This window comes from Rhamphochromis sp. 'chilingali' (genome assembly GCF_963969265.1).
Source record: "Rhamphochromis sp. 'chilingali' genome assembly, chromosome: 16".
Lineage (NCBI taxonomy): Eukaryota > Metazoa > Chordata > Actinopteri > Cichliformes > Cichlidae > Rhamphochromis > Rhamphochromis sp. 'chilingali'.
Window position 1 is genome coordinate 14,732,909 of NC_137943.1, and position 23,324 is coordinate 14,756,232.

The 23,324-nt window shown below is 42.4% G+C and overlaps 1 long non-coding RNA gene across 1 annotated transcript in view; it reads right to left on the reverse strand.

Moving 5' to 3' along the window:
* The window catches only part of LOC308383400, a 22,069-nt gene extending 6,802 nt beyond the window's left edge, over nucleotides 1-15,267 (reverse strand). Inside the window, exons 1-3 of the long non-coding RNA XR_013969132.1 lie at nucleotides 15,054-15,267; nucleotides 12,353-12,444; nucleotides 3,833-4,738 (exon numbers count right to left, since the gene is read on the reverse strand). This is a non-coding gene — a long non-coding RNA (uncharacterized lncRNA). The remainder of the gene's footprint in view (nucleotides 1-3,832; nucleotides 4,739-12,352; nucleotides 12,445-15,053) is intronic.
* Nucleotides 15,268-23,324: the final 8,057 nt, after the last annotated feature.

A 23,324-nucleotide genomic window follows, 5' to 3' on the forward strand; every position in this document is an offset into this window, starting at 1 on the left:
GCATAAACAAGGCATTTCACCCAGAGAACTGCAGCTCACTTGATATTTCTCTTTGTCAGACCATTCTCTGTAAACCCTAGAGATGGCTGTGTGGGAAAATCCCAGTAGATCAACAGTTTCTGAAATACTCAGAGCAGGCTGTCTGGCACCAACAAGCATCTCCCCCATTCTGATGTTCGGTTTAAACTTCTACAGCTTGTCTTGACTACATCGAAATTCCTAAATGAACCAAGTTGCTGCCATATGATTGGCTGATTTGATTATTGTTGATTATTTGAGCAGCTGAACAGGTGTACTTAATGATCTGTATATAGTTGCAGTTTTCATCATCAGCTGGTCACTGGTTTTTGGCAAGTGTTAATCTAACAACAGTAAATACAGTTTTTTAGGGGACTAATCAGATCTGGATTAATACTAATTTTTAACATGGACATTGTAGATGTTCTTTTAAATCAGAAAACATTTCACAACATTTTTTTTTCATAGTTTTGGACAATAATGAAGAAAGAAATTCCTGGCATGTGAATAAACGGTCTGAACCAGAGGACTCTGGATTTCCTCCATCATGGAAATGTGGAGTCTTGGTACAAAGCTGCAGTCAGTCAGCAAGAAACAAAGACAGGCACCACACTGGAGAGCCTGAGACCAACATGTCACTCAGAGAAGAAATGTCCCAGAGAGCAGAGATGTGGAGAGAAAAGGCTTCCAGACAACACAATCACACTTTCAGCAGGGGAGGTCTGACTTTAGGCGGCCTGTCTATCTGCCTGTCTGCTACTCTGCTGTGACTACAAGATGATGAAGGAGCGCTTGTCCAAGTCTACGCCCAGTCCTCTCTGAACAACCACACTGAGCTAATAATAGACGGCAGTGCTTATCAAACAGTCTCAAAACTTCATTTGCATCTTGCAAGACCCAGACAACAACCAGAGAGGCCCTACACACACACACACACACACACACACACACACACACACACACACACACACACACACACACACACACACACACACACACACACAGAGTCATGAACCAGACAACCCCTTCACTGGCCTTGACCCATGAACTCTAGGGTCCTCTTTCACCTGCTACGACAGCATTCATGCTGCCGAGGCTGTCTCGCCGGCAGCCGACTGTTCTGCATATCTGCTCGCTAGATTCCCACGCTCCGAGCTCAGACCTCCTGCACGGAGGACAATCACACTTTAAACACGGCTGTATTCATACAGGTAATTATGGAGATCAGTATTGTATCTGTGTCTGACTGTCTGACATTTGTGGGCCTCATGCACTGTCTTCACAGCTCAGTGCATACTATGGGGGGGTGGCGAGCTTTCCTTTTCCCTTCTTCCCTCTCAAATTGATCAGTCTGACTGGCACACACACAAAAAACCCTTTGATTCAGCACAGCACGGCGATCATGTATATTTCTAATAAACGTCTGTATTCTTTCACCATAAAACTCGGTCCGCTATCTTGCAAAGCGCTGGTCTCGTGTCGCCATTCCCCTTCCCACTATCCTCTGCATCCCTCTGTTTTGCTTGTTCCCTCTTCTCCAGCACATCAAGGGTAAACTCATGACTCGCCTCGCCTTTCTTTCCTCTTCCTGACTCTTTGCCGTTTGTCATTGGCTGAAAGCAGCTCCACATTGGCTGGACAGAAACGGTGATGCAACGAACACGAGGCTCCTGTGTAGTAGGGGTGTTTACGTGTTTTTTGTGAGAAACGGGCTCTGAGCGCGCGTCTGCTGCTCTCCCACAAATAATGTGACCGCCAAACACGGACGGGCGCAACACTCTCTTCTCTCGTGTGATCATGCGAGGGAGACCTTCAAAAGACTGTGACTGAATTTGCCTCGCCGCGCAGCATATGGGCACCCTCGCCGTTCTATGCAAATGGCCGAAATGCAGACAAATCTGCACAAATGCAGACAAACTAAACTCCCCCCACCACCACCCTCCAGTGTCTCATTAATGGTTTCTCCTAAAACCAGACGCCCCCCTCATCAAATAATAACCTCTCCACTTACACCCCCGCCCCAACTCCATCTTCCCCTCCTGTGCACACCCCGCCAATCCCATCCTACAGTCTAGACCCCACAACCCTCTCCCAAACCAGACACCCCAAAATCTCCCCCACCCCAACCAACCCCAACCCACCCCCACGCCTCCTCCCTCTTCTCTCCTCAGCTCCCACGACCAGCAGACAGACCCTATGATTTGCGTGACCGCCATTTTGCTGCCCACAGTAGACCTAACTGTACTGGCGCAGCAGCAGCTGCCTTGATGGGCAAATGCAAATGCGAGCGCCGCATTGTTGCTTGAATTAACGGCCCCACCACCACTACCCCCCAACACCGAAAAACAAGACCTGCTTGATCAGATGCGACTACACAATGACGCAGTGCCGTAACTGTAATACAGAAAACGTGACATGTTCATTTACACAAAGCGGCTGTGAGGAGCTGTGCAGAATGCTATTATGCATGGTTACGGGATCAAACGCATTCTGTATCCCCCCCCCCCCCGATTTTAGAAAAAGGTGCATTTCCAAAGTCTCAAATAGGTGCAGCTGAGGCGTCTCCCGTTTTTCATGCGATACTTCAAAGCTACAATCCGCCAGTCTTCAGGCGGCAATTTTTGTGCTGCGGCCTATTTATATTTTTCATCTGCAGCTCTTTTCTAGCAAAATCAGTCACCCCATGATTTGCTCAGTGCCATGGTAACCAGACACCCATGTGCATGAAAATGAGACTATTATGGTCTGTGTGTCTGGAGTTTGTTGGGCCTATGGATCCCTACTTAATTAGAGTCTGTGTGCATGTCTGAGCCTCTCTGTTTGCTTAATGCTTTCATCTGTGCATTATGTATGTCTGTGTGTAAAAAAAAAAAAAAAACCCCAACTGCGAGTGTGCATGCGTGACAGAGCGCGATCTGATTAAACAAAGCCCCAGCTTAATCTTTTGTACAGTGTCACATTTGCATGCGAGGGAATCACATGCAAGCAAGCGCACCATATGGCACAGTATGTCTAGACAGTTGATCTAGCATGGACCGAACACCTATCAAACACATTTCTGGGTGCGAATACTCGCACCTTGAAAGAAACCCCCCCCCAAAACCCAAAAAGAAACGGCATGGAGTACGCTTTAAAACATCACTTCGCTCCTGCTCGCTTGTCGCCAACGTGTGCCTTCGTAGGATCAATTACCAGCTCATGCCGACGACGTGATGTTCGGAGGTTATGCAAATGCAATTAGCCTTGATTTGCATTTGACGACAACAGCTAACTGACGCACAGATGGCAGACAACGGGGATGCACTCGCCATTTTTTGGCAGAGGGAAAGACTGGCAGCCATTTTGTCTGAAGCTGTGCCCATCTGGATGGAAACAACCACGCCGCATTACTGTGACGACGACAGCAGTTTGGGAGATGTGGGTGCACACTGCTGCTGCTGCTCGCAGCTCAAACACTCAAGGCCAAACATATACAGTCCATTTACACACACACACACACACACACACACACACACACACACACACACACACACACACACACACACACACACACACACACACACACACACACATGGCTCTGTGATGTAGATAAGAATTATACAGCGAGAGTACAGATTGAAAGCACGAGTGGCATCTTATAATTAAAGAAACACCTCTTTTTTTTCACAGCTGTAATCCTAAATCGGCCTCAAAGGATGCCGAGTTACCATCTCTCCCTGTCACAGGCTATTTTAGGCAATGTGTGATGTAATGACAGCACATTCAGAGTAGTTCATAGAGTGGAAAATGTGAAGTGCTAAAGAGAGATACTTGCCATTTTACCATCTCCACTACAAGGTCTCTCTGCTCTATGATCTCCAGCCCTCTTTGCTGTTCAGTCAGTTTTTTTTAAACAGTCTGAAATTGAATAATAGACATCATGGAGAAAAAAAAAAGTTCATACTTCGTGTGCCAGTATTTCTTGTTTGAACAGACACGTGTCTACAGCTCACCATAGTAACAGCAAGCCAAGCGAGTGGTAGAGAAAATAAAGATCTGTCTCTTTGTCAAATGTAAAAACTAGTTGGGGGAATAAACAACGGGCGAGTCGAGGATGGAGAATGAGTCAAAAGTAGAGCTCCCGAACTGTGTTTTTTTTTTTATTTTGTTTTTTTTTTATCAGCCCGAGGCAGGAGGTTGGGGGGATACGTCAATCTTATGATGGAAAAAAAAGGCAAGAGAAAGGAGCATCCCTCTTGGCAGTCTTAACGTTCTGGGCATTGGGTATTATTTGGGGAGAAATCCCCTTCAGCAGAACCACACACACAGCCAGTGGAGATTGGGACTGAGGTCCAGTCCAAGGAGCCAGGGCTGCAGCTGAGAGAACCACACAGGACCTGTCTTTTGGAGGTCTGCAGGCCCGTAGGCCACACACTTAAAACACAGGAAACCCCACTCAGAGCTGTGAAGGTTTTCTGTTTCATATTGATTTCTCCTGCATGCCGGTAGCTCCAGAGGTGATCTGAGCCTTTGGGGACCTTCTCCATCCTTCCCGGCCCACTCACTAGCTCCCCGCCTGGGCTTCACTGGCTCTACTGGACCCCTGGATGGAGGTACAAGCCCCAGGAGGAGAGGAAGAAGACAAGAGCCCATGGCAATGATGATGAGCTGCGCCGGGTCTCTGAGTTCAGTCATCCAGCAGCCTTTATCCAGCCTTCCAACCACCCACCCTTGTTTCCATCTGAAAAAGGGAAAATAGAGAGTGTTTTTCAAAATCTCACCTTTGGCATTCAGCATCCCTCTGCTCAATGCAAATGCAAATGCAAACACTAACACTTTGATTAAAAATACGTGGGAAGAAAACGCCAACTTGCTCTTTTGTAACCCGCCCCAAGGCTCCCACTGCTGTACAGAAACGAATAAAAATTCTCAACATGCTGTATGAAAGACAGAAGCATCAATTTCTGTTCGTTTTTCTAAAATGTTATGCACAAATATGAATTTTTCACGTTAAAATCATTTACATTTAACCTTAACCGTGAGGAATTATTAACAACAGTACCAATATGCATGTAGAAATATTATAAAAGTATTCTGAAACCTGTTATCATGCTAATACGCTATAATCCTTTGTGCTTCTTTGTTCTTTTCTTTAAAAAATAAGAATTGAAGGAGCCTCCCCGAGTAACCTGCACACACTGGCCCTAGTTTCTATCAGCTGAGAGACTCAGCTCGGTGTGTTCTCCTGGAAAACGATTAACACAGTTATAGCCAGTCATGGGATAGTTTGCTAGGGAATTTAAGTTTACAGTAATGTGCGTGTTTTCATCATATAATGGAAGGAGCAACGGGAGTAGCCCAGCGAGCCGGAGGAAGATTCAGACACAATGCAGCCATTGAGAGAGTTCAGACATGGGTGTTAACTCGCCATTCCTTCACACACAATAGGGGCCCCCACTACAGCCAGCATAGGGCACAATGTTGGTTCAGGGCAGCCCTCCACCCAGTGACAAAGAAAAGAGCTGCATTATCAAGATGGGAGGAGAAGGAAGGGTGAGGGGGTGCAGGAGGAGAGAGACAAACAGGAGATTGAGGGATATTTGTGTATGAGGAGGGAGGTAGAGAAGCAGAGGGGAGGCCCTGCGACCCATGGCTTTGGACTTGAGGAACAAAACAGCGAGACGTCACCAACGTCAGCATCAGACGTTCCATCTATTTTCCGTCCCGCTCGCATGTTGTCAATTTTATGAGCGAGCACCGTGAAGAAGCTATTCGCGCATTTACAGTGGTGCAAAATATGATGTGGGAAAAGCAAAGACTACTAACAGATGGTTTATTCCGAATCCCATGAAACGACTTTCAAAGCATGAATTAAAGACGCCACATTAGAAATATTTGTGCTAACTGATATTTTGCAGTGTGCAATTTACTAAGGATGCCTGGTTCTGTATTTCATTTGTAGGAGAATTAATGAGGAGAAATAATAGCGTGATTCAGCCTCTGCTTCGGAGCGGTTAATATGTAGAACATATGTTCTTCTTGTTAGTTAATCGCTGTGAAGAAGAGCCTGGAAAGAAGCAGATCTGTCTTTGATCACACATATGTGGTTATGGGGTTTGTCTAGTATATTATTTAAATATAAATAATGCAATTTTTTTGGGTTCCTGTCAAAAATATGCTTGGGACATTTTCAAGAAATAGATGGAGCCATACTGAACAAACCACACATAGCCAGTACCAAGCCAGGATAGCAAGCTGTATTTTGGGGATTTGCAGACTATTATATTATATTATATTATATTATATTATATTATATGCTTGGTGGATCCATATTAACGTACCACAAAACTAACGCAAAAGTTCTTTAATGGTTTCGTATTATGGGCTTCTCTTATTCATGTTTTTATTTTCTTTCCTTTTTTTAACATCTATTGGACAATAAAGTAGAGAATAAACAGGAAAGTAGGGGAGAGAGCAAGAGGGTTGACAAACAGGAAAGCATTCAGGGTGGAACTGAAGCCAGACCTCTGCAGTCTTTTGGTATACGTGTTCAACCAAAGCCATAGAGGTGCCTCATTATTCAGGTTTTCAGTGGCATGCTCTGGTGATACATACTAACCCAGCAAACAGTTTGTGCATTCATTTTTTTAAAATAAAACACATTACTGAATAAAATGTACACTTCACTTTACATTTAACATATAACTGCAACGCCCCTCGTCTGTTTTTGCCTGGTGACCTTATTTCCACATTTCTTCCACCGTGTCCCTGTCAGACTCTTCATACAAATTTTACCAACTGGTAATAAAAGCAGCAGCATTTTTGATGCAGGCGCATTTTAACTACATCCAACTCCCCCCCCCCTTTTTTTTTTCATTGGATCTGAAGGACCAAATTGTTTGCCTGCTTTTGTTTGTTCCAGTGAAACTCAGAGATGAATTTGATGTACAGTATGTGCATGAAATGAAGGACATGGGAATTTATCTGCACTTTAATGGCTTCATATTTGCAGCAGAGAGCAGGAATCACATCATCTCCAACGACTTCAGCATTTTTGAAACATCTTTAGTGGTCATCCAAAGACTGTATAACAAGCATTTGCTCGTTCTGAGTTGCTTGTTATACACTCTGCATGGTTGTAAGGGAGCACTGTTTTGGGAGTGAAGCTGACAGCGTTAACAATCCGTTGGTAATGTAGGTGTAAAAGCTTTTATTCTACCTTCCTTTTCCCAGACAGGTAAAAATCTCCTGCAAAACAAAGGGGCGACTTCTGCTTAAAATGTATAAAGGAAACTATCAGTTTGACAGTGTTTAAGGCCAGCAGGCTGTATAGGTGGTGACGAGGTAGTGGGGCTGGGGGTGGAGGAGTAGTTGGAAAATGTTTATGGTGATCCTGTGTCTCTCTGGGAGCCTAATAGGATCCCATGGCTGGAGTGAGAGCTCATTGTGCCAGTGTAAAGGATTACACTGCTAAACTGGTAAAACAGGGGAAAAAGCCCAAACACTCTCTACCTCCTATGGAGAGGCAACGAACCATCCAACAATGAGAGGGGAGAGTATACTGGGAGCTGACTCATTTCATCAACAGAGAAAGCGACCCAAGGAAAGGGAAGTATCGGAGGAACTGTGACAGAGGGGGGAAAAAAGACTGGGCAGTTCATTTAGCTGTATGTACAGAAACAAAAGTGACTGCAAATGGAGGGAGGGATGACAAAAAAAACAGAAAGGAAGGGGCAGGGGGGCTGCTTGGATGACAGTTTCAGTATTCGAGGGTAAAATGGGCAAATGATGTCTGTCTTGCTTGTCTGTCTGCATCCTGAGTGACAGTTTACAATCTCTGAGGCAGCAGGCAGGCCCAGCAGGTCGGCTCTTTGGCTCCATACAATCCCTCATTTCCTAACCTATTTTTTCCTCTCTCTGCCGTCTACCCTCCACCTTCAGCTCTCGTCTGTTTCCAGCCATTTCTAATCTCCTCCACTCTGCCACCACAGCCACTACCTTCACTCTGCATATATATATGTATGTCTATGTGTATATATATATTTTTTATTTCCACAATTTTTTAGTTGATCGCCAGTTAATTGAATCATTACGTTGACTGAGCCTTCCGTCGTTGTTTCTTTCTGACTTCACCACAAAAAGACTAATACTCTGCAACAATAATGCCCTCTCCTCTTTATGGAACTAGCTTGCAGGCTTTTTCTTGCCCTTTGACGCAAACGATGACCTGAATCAGTCCCTCACTGCACCTGCCTCACATTCATCCAGTAACTGTTTACAGACGACTTTCTTGGAGCTACGATCATGCTGAACTGGTAGATTAATTTTCAGCAAACATTTGCTTGCTTTTGGATTCTCTGCTCGCTTTAGTGTCTTATATAAATATATATTTGTTAAAAATCCCCAAAGGGTTTTTATTTTCATCGCAAAATTTGAAAGCACAGGAAATCCTCCGAACATCTGATGAGCATGATGACCCAGCATATTTCCTGCAGTTTTCATGTACAGCACACACATACAACATTATTCTCATCTCATTTGCTGTTCAAATGGAAACCACGCCGGGCACAAATGCATCATTTGCATCCTGCAACCTGCCAGGCTGACAGACTCCTCTCTCTCTCTCTCTCCTCCTTCGCTGTCTTCATCTCTTCCCTTCCTTCAAAGGCTGCTGAGGATGTATTCAAACAGCAGGATACACACTCAGCTAACAAACCTCATTAAGGGCCCATACACACTTTCTCAATGCTTACACTAGCTGTCACACATCCTCTCTCAATGCACACACTGGTGGCCACACTGACCACGACAAAGCATCTTTACAGAGCTAATTAGAAGGGTCCCCCTCTCTATTTGAAACTCATCTGAATAGGAGGGAACATGATAATGAGGAGGGGAGGACGAGATAGAGGAGGGAGGGACAGTTGGGGTGAAAAAGGAAAAAAGGGGCGAAGGAGAGAGAGGGAGAGAGGATGCATGGTAATTTATTTGCGGGGATGGTGGGCATGTTTTTTCGTGGCGTGGAATTAAAGTGAGGAGCCCGTGCAAGCAGGGGGAACCGAATTAGTGTGACACTGCTCAGAAGCAGCGACGGAGACGAACGGGGAGGGAAGTGAGTGCTGCACCATTTTGATTGGTGTGCCAGTATCTGGAGAGAGAGATAGAAAGAAGCCATGGGTGGGACCCTAGCTTCATCGGGAAGGAGGTAAAAAGAGCAGCCGCTGCCACGGACGGCATTTCAGAGAGGTTTACATGAACTCATGATCAAACTAACTGACACATGCAACACAAAATGTGGGGTAAAGAGGCACCAGATGATCACCTGAATTAAAGGGAATTATTTTCATTCCTTTTTCTGATTATAATTATTTATCTGTTATTCATCAGATAACATTTTGTATTTACTGAGGGACAAAACGTCGCATTGAGGTTAAGCTCTAAAATGATCCTCAAAAGCTGCTTCATCTCTCTGTAAACTTTTCCCCATTTGTGCTTTTTTTCCTTTTGTTTCTCTGAAGCATCTCTCTCTTTGTGCGTGTGTGTGCAGACAATGCCAAGTTGACAGTTAAGGTCTCAGATCAAGTTTGTCTCTGGAGCCTGTGTGAGTGGACATATCAGAAGCTGCACAAGAGCTCTATCAGAGCTTTCCATCATAGTAAATAAAATAAAAAAAGCTTTTTAAAAATATTAGAATTAAACTACTCGAAAACAAACAACGCTCAAACAAGATCACAATGTGAGTATGAAGGGAAAGAAATCCAGGCTCCCTTCAATGCTCAGCAGAATTTTAAGTTCAAGTTGAAGTTATGACCTAATTGTTCTCTCATCAAGGCCCAGTGGCCCCTTGATGGGAGTGCAAAGCATTCTGGGAGAATAGCAGGTGTCCCCGTGTCGCAGAGCTTCCCAGACAGCTTGTTAATTTGCACAACTTTTGCAAATTAACAAGCTCTCTGCTGTATGTGTGTGTGCATGCGTGTGCATGTATGTGTGTATATATTAGCGATGGGACTTGACCCTAGCGAGCTGCGGCAGTGTTTCGCGTCTTGCTGGGCGTGGGAAAAAGACGGGACCCCTTTTCACAGCTGCCTGGCCGAGGCCTGGGCTGCTGGGGGCCCCTTGTACCCCCCTTCACACACACACACACACACACACACCCTGGTTCCCCCTTGTTCAAGATCCCCCCCAACTCTCTCACACACACACACACACACACACACACACACACACACACACACACACACACACACACACACCCCAACCCTTCTCCTCCTTCTATCCCATTCAGGCTCCAGCCTACTGGCTTTCAAAAGCAGGACCCCCTTCCCAGCCCTTCATAAATACATCTCATTATTCAAGCCCTAGTTTGCATAGGGATTCCAAAGAGATCTCCACTCTGCTCGCGAGGCCTGAAGCCTCTCAGCCTTTTGGACCGCACAAGTGCAAATTTCGACTTAGTAATCTCCCTGTGTTAATATTTGTTTTAAAACGATGTGCGCACACTTTCAAAATTCTTTCACCAACATTGAAACGCATATTTTTTCCCTTTCTTTCTTTTTTTCTTTTCTTTTTCTTTTTAGTTTTTGCATCCGACTTAAAATTTCTAATTTGTCTCAGAAATTATGGAAAAATCTGTAGAAACTAAAGCCAGTGAAAAGAGAGTTTAGCATGACTATTAGCAAGTGCTTGTCTGTGTTCCATCTGCCACGGGCTATTGTACAGTACCACACACACACACACACACACACACACACACACACACACACACACACACACACACACACACACACACACACACACACACACTTCAGACCCTGTACAATACCACCCCCCACCCCCATTCACCATTCACTGCAATGCATTACTGCAGAGATTTATCTCCTATCAGCCTGTATAATACTGAGGTTATAATTTACATCCACTTTAGAAAACAGCAGCACAGGCCGCTCCTTGCATATGCTAATGTAAAGCTTGGGAAAATCTGGGCGATTCAAAGAACTCCATCCTAAATTTGAATAACTGAGCTTTCCATTGAGCTTCAAGGTTGTGGAACCACGAAGATTTGACCTTGCTAACAATATGTACTTACCGTTTAATTCCTTATTCTCGACTATTTAAGAGGGAATTGGAGGGAACGCTCTGACGGCCTTAAAGCCAGGAATGTTTCTGTTTCCATCTTGCTCCAATAACTGCAATTATATCTTTTTTTTTTTTTTTGGTTATGTTTCTCAGCAGCCTTAAAATGATCTATTTTTTCAATAATCTTTAACCTTATGAGTCACTCTACAGTTTTCACTTAATGCTGCTGCTAAAACCGAATTATGCATATGCTATAGCTTTATGCTGATCGATGCTTTGCTCCCAGCAATCAGAGATTTTTGGATGAAGGGGAGGGTGGCTCATCAAGGCATTAGGGGCAAAAAGGACAGAGCCACCCAAACACTCTTTCCACATGAGCAGGTCCAAACCTTGGGTGAGCCCTACGCCTCCGCTCTCCTAACGGGATAAAGAACCGCAGCAAAGATTACACGGCAACCTCCCCTGCACCTACCACACACTCCACCTGACAAATAGGATCATAGTGTTTAAAGGGATAAAACGCTGAATGTATGAGAATGAAAAGAGAGTTGTGAGTGCGTGCATGCGTGTGTGTCTAAGTGTGAGAATGATGGAGGGGAAAGGGGGGAGGAGGGGGTGATATACGACGTAAAAAATGTTAATACTTCAAAGGAAGAAAAGAAATGATGGAATTCAACATGGAGGTCCTACTTCACTCGCTTAGATCGGGCCATTTGCACTCTCTCATAGCTGCAGGCCACAGTCTACGGCTGTTACAACCTGTATGCATATTCCTGCATATATGTGAAAGGTATAAAACTGACATTTACACAAAATAAAAATGGCAGTAAATGTGTCTCCTAATGCCCCTTTTGCTTTGAAAGGGTTTATGAGAATTACAGCAACACACTTAAAAAAATCACATTTGATACTAAATAATAAAAATAATATATATATTTTTAAGTATTTCAAAATTCAGGCTTAGTCTGTGTCTCTTTCTGGCTTTTTCACACCCACACACAGCCCACTATGGTCACACAGCTCAACAAAATATGGACAACAATCAACCACCAGCAAAGCTCCATCGCTGGCTGATGAATCTAGATGCAAAACTTTCTGAAAGCCTCCAGCATCTTCTGGTTTGACCTCTTGGATTCACTCTTAAAGCTACCCAAGCTGCATAAGACAAAAAGATGCACGCTTGCTTCTGCGCTTCGCAACCCTGTCGTGGGTTGTTACCGATATGGAAGCAAACAACGTCGGCGTTCATCATGCACGTCTTCCTATTTTGTGTATTCACCTGCAGGCTGATTGCTGCTCCTCATCTTGTCTGGTGGCAGCTTGACTTCATTGTGAGGTGATAAATAAGGGGCTGAAATTCCCGGCATTTTTCTTCAAAGATAAAAGAAAGGAAAATCAGTTAGCAGTGATTTAGAGGCAGTGGATGAAAACACGAGGCAGGAGAAGAAAGGAATGCATTGTGTTTGTTAACCATACAGCTAAGATCAATCTCTAAAACTTGTTTACTTCCTTGTATTTTTCCTCTGTGCACTTTACATTATTTTGCCTCGTTGCAAGGTTAAATCTATTTTGTGCTGCGCATACTGTAAACTATAAATGTAAGATGTCATGGACAAGTTACACAAAGTATTTCTAGTGAAGGAACTATACCACAAAGCAAAGCTATGCATGATGTTTTATCAGCACTGCATCACAGTTGCTAAGCTACGGAAATGCAGAATGAGACATAAAAAATAGCGCATAAAATAACAGGAGAGTAGGTTAGAAATTTTTAAAGAACATCACAGAAAGACTCATATGACATATTAATCCCTTTTTTGGGCATAAATGGAGAACATGGAGGTCAAATCGTGTATACTTCCTCAACCAGGCAAATGTCAACAACCCAGATGCACAAACATGGACACACACACACACACACACACATACCATTTGAGCTGTCTTGTCTAACGGCGCACATCAAATATTGTCAGTCATGGTCTAAATAGAGCATGCAGGGACTTCAGGGATATTCAGTCATCTCTGAGGCTTGCTGATTCTGCTCTAAGAATAGATCAAACTCTGAGCCGATGTCCTATTTAGTTCTTATCTAACAGGCGAACACAAAAATAATCCACCCTGCGAAACACAGATTCAAACATATCTGCCTCATCTAACTTGGATTTGAGTCGAAAGCCTGTTCAAAATACACTGAAGAGGGCCGGGTACAGCCCAGTCTCTGAATGACTGATGCGGCGGGATGTTGATGTGTTGCACCTGCAGGTTCTGGTTGGGTAGCAAAGAACCAAACAACCCACAGTTATGTGATGGAAAAACACCGATAGCAGGTAGCACACAGCAGTTCAGTCCTGCACTTTCTCCCAAGTACTCCACTAGCTGGGCTTCATCTTGCACACCGAGTGGTGTGCATGTACATCCAATTATACATCACACTCCTAATGTCAAGTTAATTACAGCCATGGGACATCACTTAGGCTACACTGCTCATACAGGAAATACACTTGGAGTATTAGAGGAGTCAGAGAGTCTGCAGGATGCAGCTCTGCAGGATAAATTCACACTGTGTAATTATGCCTTGAAATGCAGGCTACAGCAACTTCTGGGCCTACAACACATTGCCATAACTATCATGTGAGATCTCAGAAAGCGATCTGATGCTGCTGGTGCTGCCAACACCGTCACGTGAGCTCTGGATTGGCCAATCATGTGAAGCCTTTAACTATTTCTGTCTCACCCCTCAAGATATTACTGTTTTAACACCCACACAGTTGTGACAACTACACACTAGCATGCGGTGTGGATTTGGAGAACGATTTCTCCACATGCGTGTCTCCCTCGTGCCTCAAAGTTGAACGAAACGCTGATATATTGATGCCCAACAGGCCCCTGCATCACCGCGATACCCACGCCACGAGCCCCCCCCCTAAAAAAAAATACAGAAGCAACATTCACGCCCTCGCAAGCTCCAGAGAGCCAGCAGCTCTGCACAAGAGGTGGACTGCCACAGCTACAATCACGCAGGTGCTGTTTTCCACCCGCCCCTTCCACCACTCCTCCTCAGCGGCGGCAGCCGCGGCGGTCAGCCTCCCTCAGCATCCGTCCCTCCCGCTTCCTCCTGCTGTTGCCCGCCCCGGCATCGTTTCCTCCTCCTCCTCCTCCTCCTCCTCCATGCCGAGCGAGAGGACCCCGCGGCTCCGAAGTGCTCGGCGTCAGTTCGTACTTTCGGTTCTCTAGCTTTATGAAATTAAAACTCATACAGCTAGATAACCAAAGACACAAACTAACCCGTCGTCTCTTAAAGGGGCCGCCTCTCCGACACACGGGAGAAAACAGAGGGCAGAAAGAGAGAGAGAGAGAGAGAGCCTGCTTGTGGTCTCATTGGACTGAGAGATCCTCACACACACTCACACTCTGAGTGAGAGAGAGAGAGAAAGGAAGATGCTCAACATATCAGAAATATTCATGAATTTATTTATTAGGATTTAGAGGAGAAACACGGTTAAAACACGATTTTAACACAAACGCTCACTTCTACACACACACGGTGACTGACAGCTTAGCAGGCTGTAGGCCTGATAGATCTTTAACCTTAACTATGCCCACAGTCAAGTATCACCACAAGTTGGTTAGATACTCAACCAGCGTTTTGTTTCGCACAGTATCTTAAGCCCATGCAGCAGTGATATGCACACAGCTTATTTCTTCATCCACTCCCATTTACCAAGCAATGTATTTTTTTAATGAGTTTGAGCACCTTTGTTGTGCACACTGTCACACGCATGGGCCCTTTAACGTAAACCTTAACAAACGGTTTTCTATTGTAGTGTCACAGCTTCAGTTTATATTTCTGCAAACACGCTGACAGCGTCAGAATCATTGCGATGGATGAAGGCACACAGAAGCAAGTTAAAAACGCAAACACACACGGCACCTCAAGTTATAATCAGTTACACCAGTCACAAAGCCAGCATCCTACTTACTTGCACACCAGGCTAACTCCACTCCACCAGTCCATATCCTCCAAATATTTCAAATTCCACCCTGGGCTTTTAATTCACCTGTGCGTCTAGGTTTAATCGCATCCGAGAGGAAATAGCGCAAAAGCTCGGATACTCGAGACTACAGAGTGTCCACCCTCCTTCTCTCCCTGTCTCTTTGTGGATTTTGCAAAGGACCGACACGATGTCCTCTCCCTCACACGTGCAGGCTGCGACTGACAAGTGCGGAGAGCCCACGGTGTGCAGAGGGGATAAACTCCGCCTCAGAGAGAAAGAGCGAGAGAGGGAGAGAGAGAGGGAGAGAGGGCGCGAATCCGAAATTATTAAAGCCAAATTAGAAATGAATGCAGGTGCGTGTCAATCAGGAGCTGATTCCTCCAATTATACTCATTATCCATGGGCGTAAAATAGAGAGACGAACGCATCAATTATTTCTAAGAGCAAGATGCAGATGGAGCTGCATGGGTCAAACCTGACCTTTCACAGGCTGTATTTTTGAGAACTCAATTATAGATGTTTAAAACTTCCCCGTATTCATAATTTAATGTGTGGAGAAAAAATAAGGAGAGGACTGCTTCCCTCCCCTTTTCTTTTGAGCTTTATAATTCGGTTCGGGGAGCGTAATGGGAGCACAAACTTCCTAAATTCATTTACTCCTTACGACTATTCTGGAAGGTTTAAAGCTTGATTTGAGCTGTTAATTCATATAATCAGTCAGGAACAAAAGATAACTCGCAAAAACACAACTGATTTGGTGTCAGGGAAAGTGACTCGGTAAGATGCAAGGTGTTAATCCAAATGCTAGTTGTGTGTCCAGTTAGGCTTCCTCTGCTGTGCGCATTAAATAGCACACCACACACGTGATTATACATTTTATTGTATGGCAGCAGTTGGGAAATAAACCCAATTAGTCGTCGTACAGTCTCGTTACTGTATCATGTGACCTGATGGTGAGTGCAAACATTTTTATTACGTTATTATGACACAGTTCGGTCAGTGCGCACACCAACAGTAACATGTTAGAGGATTTAAACGAGACTCCACAGAGTTAAGAAAATGTTACAATACAATCTCTTGTTTTATTTCAAGACTATAGAAGCTCGCTGTTGAGGCACCGAGCAGAGGAATTCAGGGTTTTTTTGTACTGGCTGCAGAAAGAAAAAGGGTTCACGCCGAGCTAAATCCTGATAGTATTCAGGCTTATCGAGTGCGATATATTATGATGTGAGTGATACCCGGGCTGTGGAGATGAGATAGCGAGAACGATAAGAATCACGCCCTTTGAAAGAAGAAGCCAATGGCAGAGACAAGACCCGGATAGCAACTTGTAATATAACCCAAAGTTTGAAAGGATATTTAAAAAGCTGCTGGAATCAGTGTGTGCGTGTGTGTGTGTGTGTGTTTGTGTGTGTGTGTGTGTGTGTGTGTGTGTGTGTGTGTGTGTGTGTGTGTGTGTGTGTGTGTGTGTGTGTGTGTGTGTGAGAGAGAGAGAGAGAGAGACATGCATTGCTTGTGTTGTGGGGACCCAAATCATAAAGACTTGTCGTTCTTATGTAGGGACAAAAATCAAGTCCCCATGACGCAAATAAGGTGAACCCGTATCTTAAGGTTAAAGTGAAGGTCAGGGTTACGCATGTAGTAGGTGAGGCTAGTTAAAAAGTTAATGCAAGTCATTGTAATGTCCTCTGAAGACATGGATATAGGGATGCACGTGTGTGTGTGTGTGTGTGTGTGTGTGTGTGTGTGTGTGTGTGTGTGTGTGTGTGTGTGTGTGTGTGTGTGTGTGTGTGTGTGTGTGTGTAAACCAATAAAAGAGCAGGGAGCTACAGTCCAGGTTTTCAAACGAAGCTTGCATCAGATAGCAGTTACACAGGCCTATCTGATTATTGCGCATGGGCAATCTGTTAGTATCATGGAGGTGCAGCTCTGCTGTCAGGCTGCAGCACAGGTCGGACTTTACTGTATGAATCCTATTCTACTCTGCATCATTTATAAATAGATGGCCTCCGTTATAATGCATCCGAGCTTGTGCAGCACATAGTGCATTGGCGCGGTTAAAAACAAAAATCAAAACACGAGAAAGCCTGCATACAAAGCACATTTACAAATATTCTTTCAACATTAGAATTAGCACGGTCATCATTGCACCTGAGCATGCGTGACCAAGTCCTGGAGGACACGTGCTTCCCAACATCAGTTGCACCTGCTTGTAAAATATGTAACCTCCACTTCTGGCACCCATAAAGAAAAATATGAGATAACGTGTGTGTTGGAAAGCATCACACTCGATCACACAATCACCAATGTCAAAAACTGTTAAAAATAAAATAAAAATATCAGAATATGTAGGTCTTGATATCACCTGTTTGTTTTCCACGGTTAAAGAAATAATAATAGTAATAGTATTAAAACCTTTTAATGGTGACGGATCTACTTAAAACAGCTGCCAAATAATTTAAAATGTTTTTGGTTAAAAAGAAACATTTTTTTTTACATTCTAGTTTTAATGTTCACAAACGTCACCCACGGTCACAATTCCTGCTCTGAACATTTGAACAATATGTTGAAAGGTGTGTGTGTGTGTGTGTGTGTGTGTGTGTGTGTGTGTGTGTGTGTGTGTGTGTGTGTGTGTGTGTGCCTGGAAAGATTTTCCCACAAACAAGTGACAGGGAAAATTTGCCCCCACTCCCACCGCCCCCACCTCCCATCTCAAAAAAGAAAAAAAAAGAAAGAAAGAAAAAAAAGAGAGAAAAAGAAGTCAACATCAAGTTCAACAACGTGCCGGAGAGAAATTTACATGACAATCAGGTCTGGGATCCTCCAAGTCTCCCCCTCTCCCTCCAGCCCCGCACAACAGAGTCTGGCGTCAGCCCCGCTACACTTTCCCAGGCTCACAACAATATCTCCCTGCTGAACTCTGCACTGCAGCGCTGCCTGGGGCCTCCACCTCCTCCCCAACCTCCTCCTCCCTCCCTACTACCACATGAATACTTCTTACATGAGCACATGGCAGCGGAGACCCTCATTAAATATTCCGGAGTTTGCGTTAACTTTGAAGCGAGCGAGCTGAGGTTCATCCCTGCACGATGGGAGCAAAATGTCCAATCTTTAAAGATTAATTTACAGTAAATATTAGGTGATCGGGAGGCCTTATTGTGCATTATTAGTATTTTTGGACTATATAAGTCAGTTGATGCTAATATAAAATCTCAATCACAGTTCTCTTATAAATTTAGATAATTAAGCAAAAATAAATTTTAGACGGATAAAGAAAAAAAATAGAATAATATGTAACTCGGTGCTTTTGAAATAAAAAAAATATATCTGGTAACACACACACACACACACACACACACACACACACACACACACACACACACACACACACACACACACACACACACACACAGATATGTATTTTTCTTGTGGAAGTGAAAGCAACACACTGAAAAGGAGAATTAAAGACATTTCCAGTGAAGCACAAAATAACGTCCACCACGCTGCACCTGCATCACTGTCAAAATATAAAAGGCTATTACAAATCACTTGAACGCAATCCAACACTTACATCCACATAGATCGGCTGCATTTAAAAAAAGAAAAGAAAAAACCTTTTCGGGAGCAATAATTCGCCGCAGAAATGCACTCATTCAAATAATCTGGGCTCCACATTTACATACGTACATATATAAATATATCGCCCACTTTCTGCCAGCACCATAACTACAAACTGCAAATCTTATGTCTTTTAGCTGCTACATAAACGGATGACTTCCTGACATGTTATGCAGGGGAAAAAAAAAATCCTCTCTTACCGGATAAAGCGGGTCAGACACGAGTGTAAGAGCTGCGGCTGCAGACAGCGAGAGAGGCGAAAGGAGGGAGGGTGATAATGAGGAAGAGGAGGAGGAGGGAATACAGCCGGCCCAGAGCCTATCAAATTTGTCAAACAGAGGCCTATAATATATATCTATATATTAATTTATTATTGGTGGGGGGGAATAAACGAGAAAATAAAAGCGCTCCAAATCAGGTTACTGATTGATTTATCTTGAAATAGAAATCAGGATCACATCCAGAAAATAACTGCAATTAAAAGTGTGATGATGAGGATGTTTTGAATAAGCAGGGTGATGTAAAGCATCGGTACACGTCAGTGTGGCTAAACAACCACCGGTTTAGAAGCTGGGCTGAACGTATTTTCCTGCATAGAAGATATATCTATATATCTATATCTCTCTATATATATCTATATAGATATCTATATAGATATATGAAACAGAAGCCTAATTAATTGTGTGTGTTTCCCTCTCTTTGTTCTAACGGTTTGATTTTTGTTGTATACGGCTGAAAAAGGACACTCCACTCTTAGACTGGGCTGAGTCTAGATCTAGTTTTTAGTCTCTCCATCATGTGCATTTACAATATTATACCGTGAAAGAGTGGATGGTTATGCAAAACCTCTTAAAACATAAAGGACCATTGTTGTCTCTTTGTTTTATAGTGGTAAATGACTGAAACAGATTGTATCCAGCGATAAGGTTAAAGCAGGAAAATAAATCCAAAGCACTGTATGATGTAGTTAATCTTTACAAAAATGCATTCTGGGTATTCAAGTGTTTCCAGCCTGTTTATGATGGAGCTATAACAGCCACGGATGCGCTCTCCTTTGGAATAATGAATTTTTATTAGCTGCTACTCACCAACTCTAACTGACTGTAGCTTGTGAATTTTAACCTTCTGGATCTTAAAATGCGAACGACATGCTGCAGGCTCGTGTTTAGAAGGCACATGTGTACAGCAAAGCAGCTTAAAGTGAAAACGCAAAGACTGCAGGACGAAACAGCGACACACTTTGGCGAGAAACGAGACGATCGCCTCGTGAAAATGTGTCCACAGTCCACGACCAGTTTTTGTTGGGTTTTATTAGAATATTGATCGAATGTGTGAAGCCTGTCCGTGTGCGCTTCTTGAAACATAGAAATAGATAAAAGGGAAAGCAAGAGAGAAACATAAAGCTTGTTTTTTTAGCTGAAGACTCAACCTACATATTCAAATGAAAAGAAGACAAAAATATATTCAGATTGAATTTAATTGCTAAAAATCTACATTTTGAATTTTAAAAAAATGAATATTTTAATTGTAGAAAAAGTTGCAGACTGCTGACGTGGTGAAAACAACGCTTGTAGGAAATAAAACATACAGCTAAAACTGTCTTTGCATAATATTTCCTTTGTAAACTGCAGTTACAACAAATTATTTTATTAGATGTAATTTCATATAGTAGCATTAAAGAATGCTCAATAATCGTAATTTTACCTTTTCAGATAAGTAAACGTGATGAAAGTCAAAGTGAAAAATGCTAAAATGCTAAGTTAAAGTTAAAGGGTTAAAGTGTCTCACTCTGTAAATGTTCCACTTCTTCTTCTACTACTACTACTATTATTATTATTATTATTATTATTATTATTATTATTATTATTATTATTATTATTATTATTGTTAATATGTATTTATTTCTCCTTTATTCGTCATACAGTTATGTAGAAAGTGTAAATATTTATATTGATTCTTTATGGGATTATTTACAGAAAACAGTGTGTGTTTGAATTCAATGATGTTTCAGATTATTGAACTGAAACTGCTTCAGCAGTTCTTTTTAAATTTTGAAGCTATCATCACTGAAGTTCACATTTATTAAAGATAAATGCCAACATTCACCTGTCAGCTTCTAAAGATCACTATTTGTTACTGAATGTTGGGCCATCAGTGCCAACATGCATGAAAGCTTTCCTTTATGCCATATTTTGAGATTAGGCAATGAAACCCCCCCCCCCCCCCCCAAAAAAAAAAAAACCCAAAACAAACAAACAACAAAAACACATTAAACTAATGTGACATAACACCCATACAAAGTGTTGTGGGTATAAAGTGTGTAGTTAAAAAATAACAGTATTTTTGTCAGTTTGCAGATGAATTCATAAAAAGTCTCTAAATAATATAAATGATTTTAATTACGTGTGTTTGAATTGTTTAGTTGTGTTAAAAAACATGTTTGGGCTCAGTGTGTTTCTGGTATAAATGGCCACCATGCATGTGTGCTGTTCTTGCTTTGCTATTACACCTTATTATGCACTTTATTTCTGATAATGTTATCTAACAGAGCGATAATTTTATTTTTTTAGTGCAAAATCAAAGAGTGTCACTCAGTGTGCGACATGTGTACTTCTCCATGTTTGTTCACACCAAAATCCTGAACTAATTTTTTACAAAACTCTTAAAGTTTTCTGCACATTTATAAAGATGCAGAATTATTATCCACAGATTCTAAAATAGTTTTTGATTTCGTTATGTATGTTATGGCTGTAACTTTGAAGTAAAACACGCAGAAATTATTTATTTGTTATGCATTTTCATTTTTGTGAGGTCAGTACAGGATTTATTTTAAACTGCAATTAACCATAATAGCATATGAATTTCATTAAATAAATAATAAGAATTATTATCTCAATGGTATTTTTGTAGATTACATGTTTTCCACTTTGTTGCATTTTGAATTTAATGTCTGAATACAAACAGCAATGACTGATGGTGCGAATACATTAAAAAAAGTTTCATTTCTTTGTGTTATTTAGGTTTATGCTTCTTCTGTAAAGCCTGTGTGAGCTGTGTTGGTGTTAGTGTTGCATGCTATTGCTCACAGGCCTCATATTAGACTGAACCAAGTACCCATCAAAAGACTCAACTCAGTGATGCAGCAGGCCCTGTAGGGGAAGATTTCATGTTTGAATTTAATAGATAAACCTTATTTCGAAAAAATCAGCAAATGTTTTTTTTTCTTTTTTGTGTCTTTTTTTCTTTTTATATAATGTCCTATTTGTTCATTTGTTATGGAGTGGATTATAGAACAATAAAATGCAATGATAACAAAACAGCAGTGAAGTAAATGAAATGCAATTTAAAGCAATTAAAACAATATAATCTATAACACACAAATTAATCAATTATTCGTTGTGAAATGATAATATGACGTAATACATTAAGAAAATAGATTAAAACTCCTTTAAATATAAAAATCAGTGTATTGTCAGTTGTGCTGTAAATACGCCTTTTTCCATAAGAAGACCAGCCAATAGGAAACTACAGTTATTAAAGAGCCTGTTTAATAACTAAAGAGACCTTTATCATATGAATATGTCAGAGACAGTTTATTCACATGGTTAAAAAAAAGCTATTAGAGAAAAATAGTTCATATTTGTTTATTTTAACAGTCCAAGCTTCTTTCATATCTTCTCTCGAAAACGCAGTCAAGTTATTAATAACGTTTAAGCAAAGCTGAGACACAATCACACTTTTACAGGGGGCTAAAAAGTTGCCCATCTTCCGCAAGTCCGCAAGCAGCGGAAATATGCGCCACTTACAGCAGTTTATGTAGGACGTTAAACAAGTCTAAATTCAGCTTCAAAGGTGTTAAAACTGCTCGCAGTGAAAATATACTCCGGCCTCTGTCGCAGTTTTCATTAACACGAGAGAGCCGTGGATGTAAAGGCTTAGCGCAGGCTGTGTAAACGTGTGTATAAACCAGTAATAAAGTTCTTACCTCAGCAGGCTCCTGCAGAGACCTGTTAATTCCTCCTCTGCCTGGCGTGAAAGAGGGACCGCCAGCCTGAGCCCTCGTGCCTTAATTTGAAGCAGGCTGGGTTTTATGATAATCAGCGCTGACACCGACCTGCGCGCCATGAATAGAGGAGGGCACCCTCGAGCCTGCGTTCCCACGAGCCGCATTCCTGCGGTCAAGTTCAAGCTCAAAGCGCGAGCCACCATTACTATGCGAGGCGTGCCGCGTGGCTAATTCCAAAAAGGCGCGCACTGCTCGCCGTGGGAGAGTTCGTCACCTTGTATTCAAATGCAGCAGCAGATAGACGGATAGGCCCACTGAGAGGTTGTGGGCTACACTCTGAAACACACCAACGGGGCTTCTGCTGGCTTTACTTTCACCAAAAGCTTTAATAAATAAACAAAAAGCACACAAACTCAATCTCCAAATATCCTGCAGTTAAACAAAACAAACAAAAAAGGAATACAACTTACTTTCAATAATTATAATGATGTAAGTGTCCTTTAAAAATAAATATCTCAGTGTGAAGATTTACTATTTTTTTAATTTTTATTTTTTATACACTCCGTTTTCTGTTGAGAAACTTTCAGGTTCAGTGATCTGAGTGAGCCCAAATGGAAAAAATAGTCACCAAA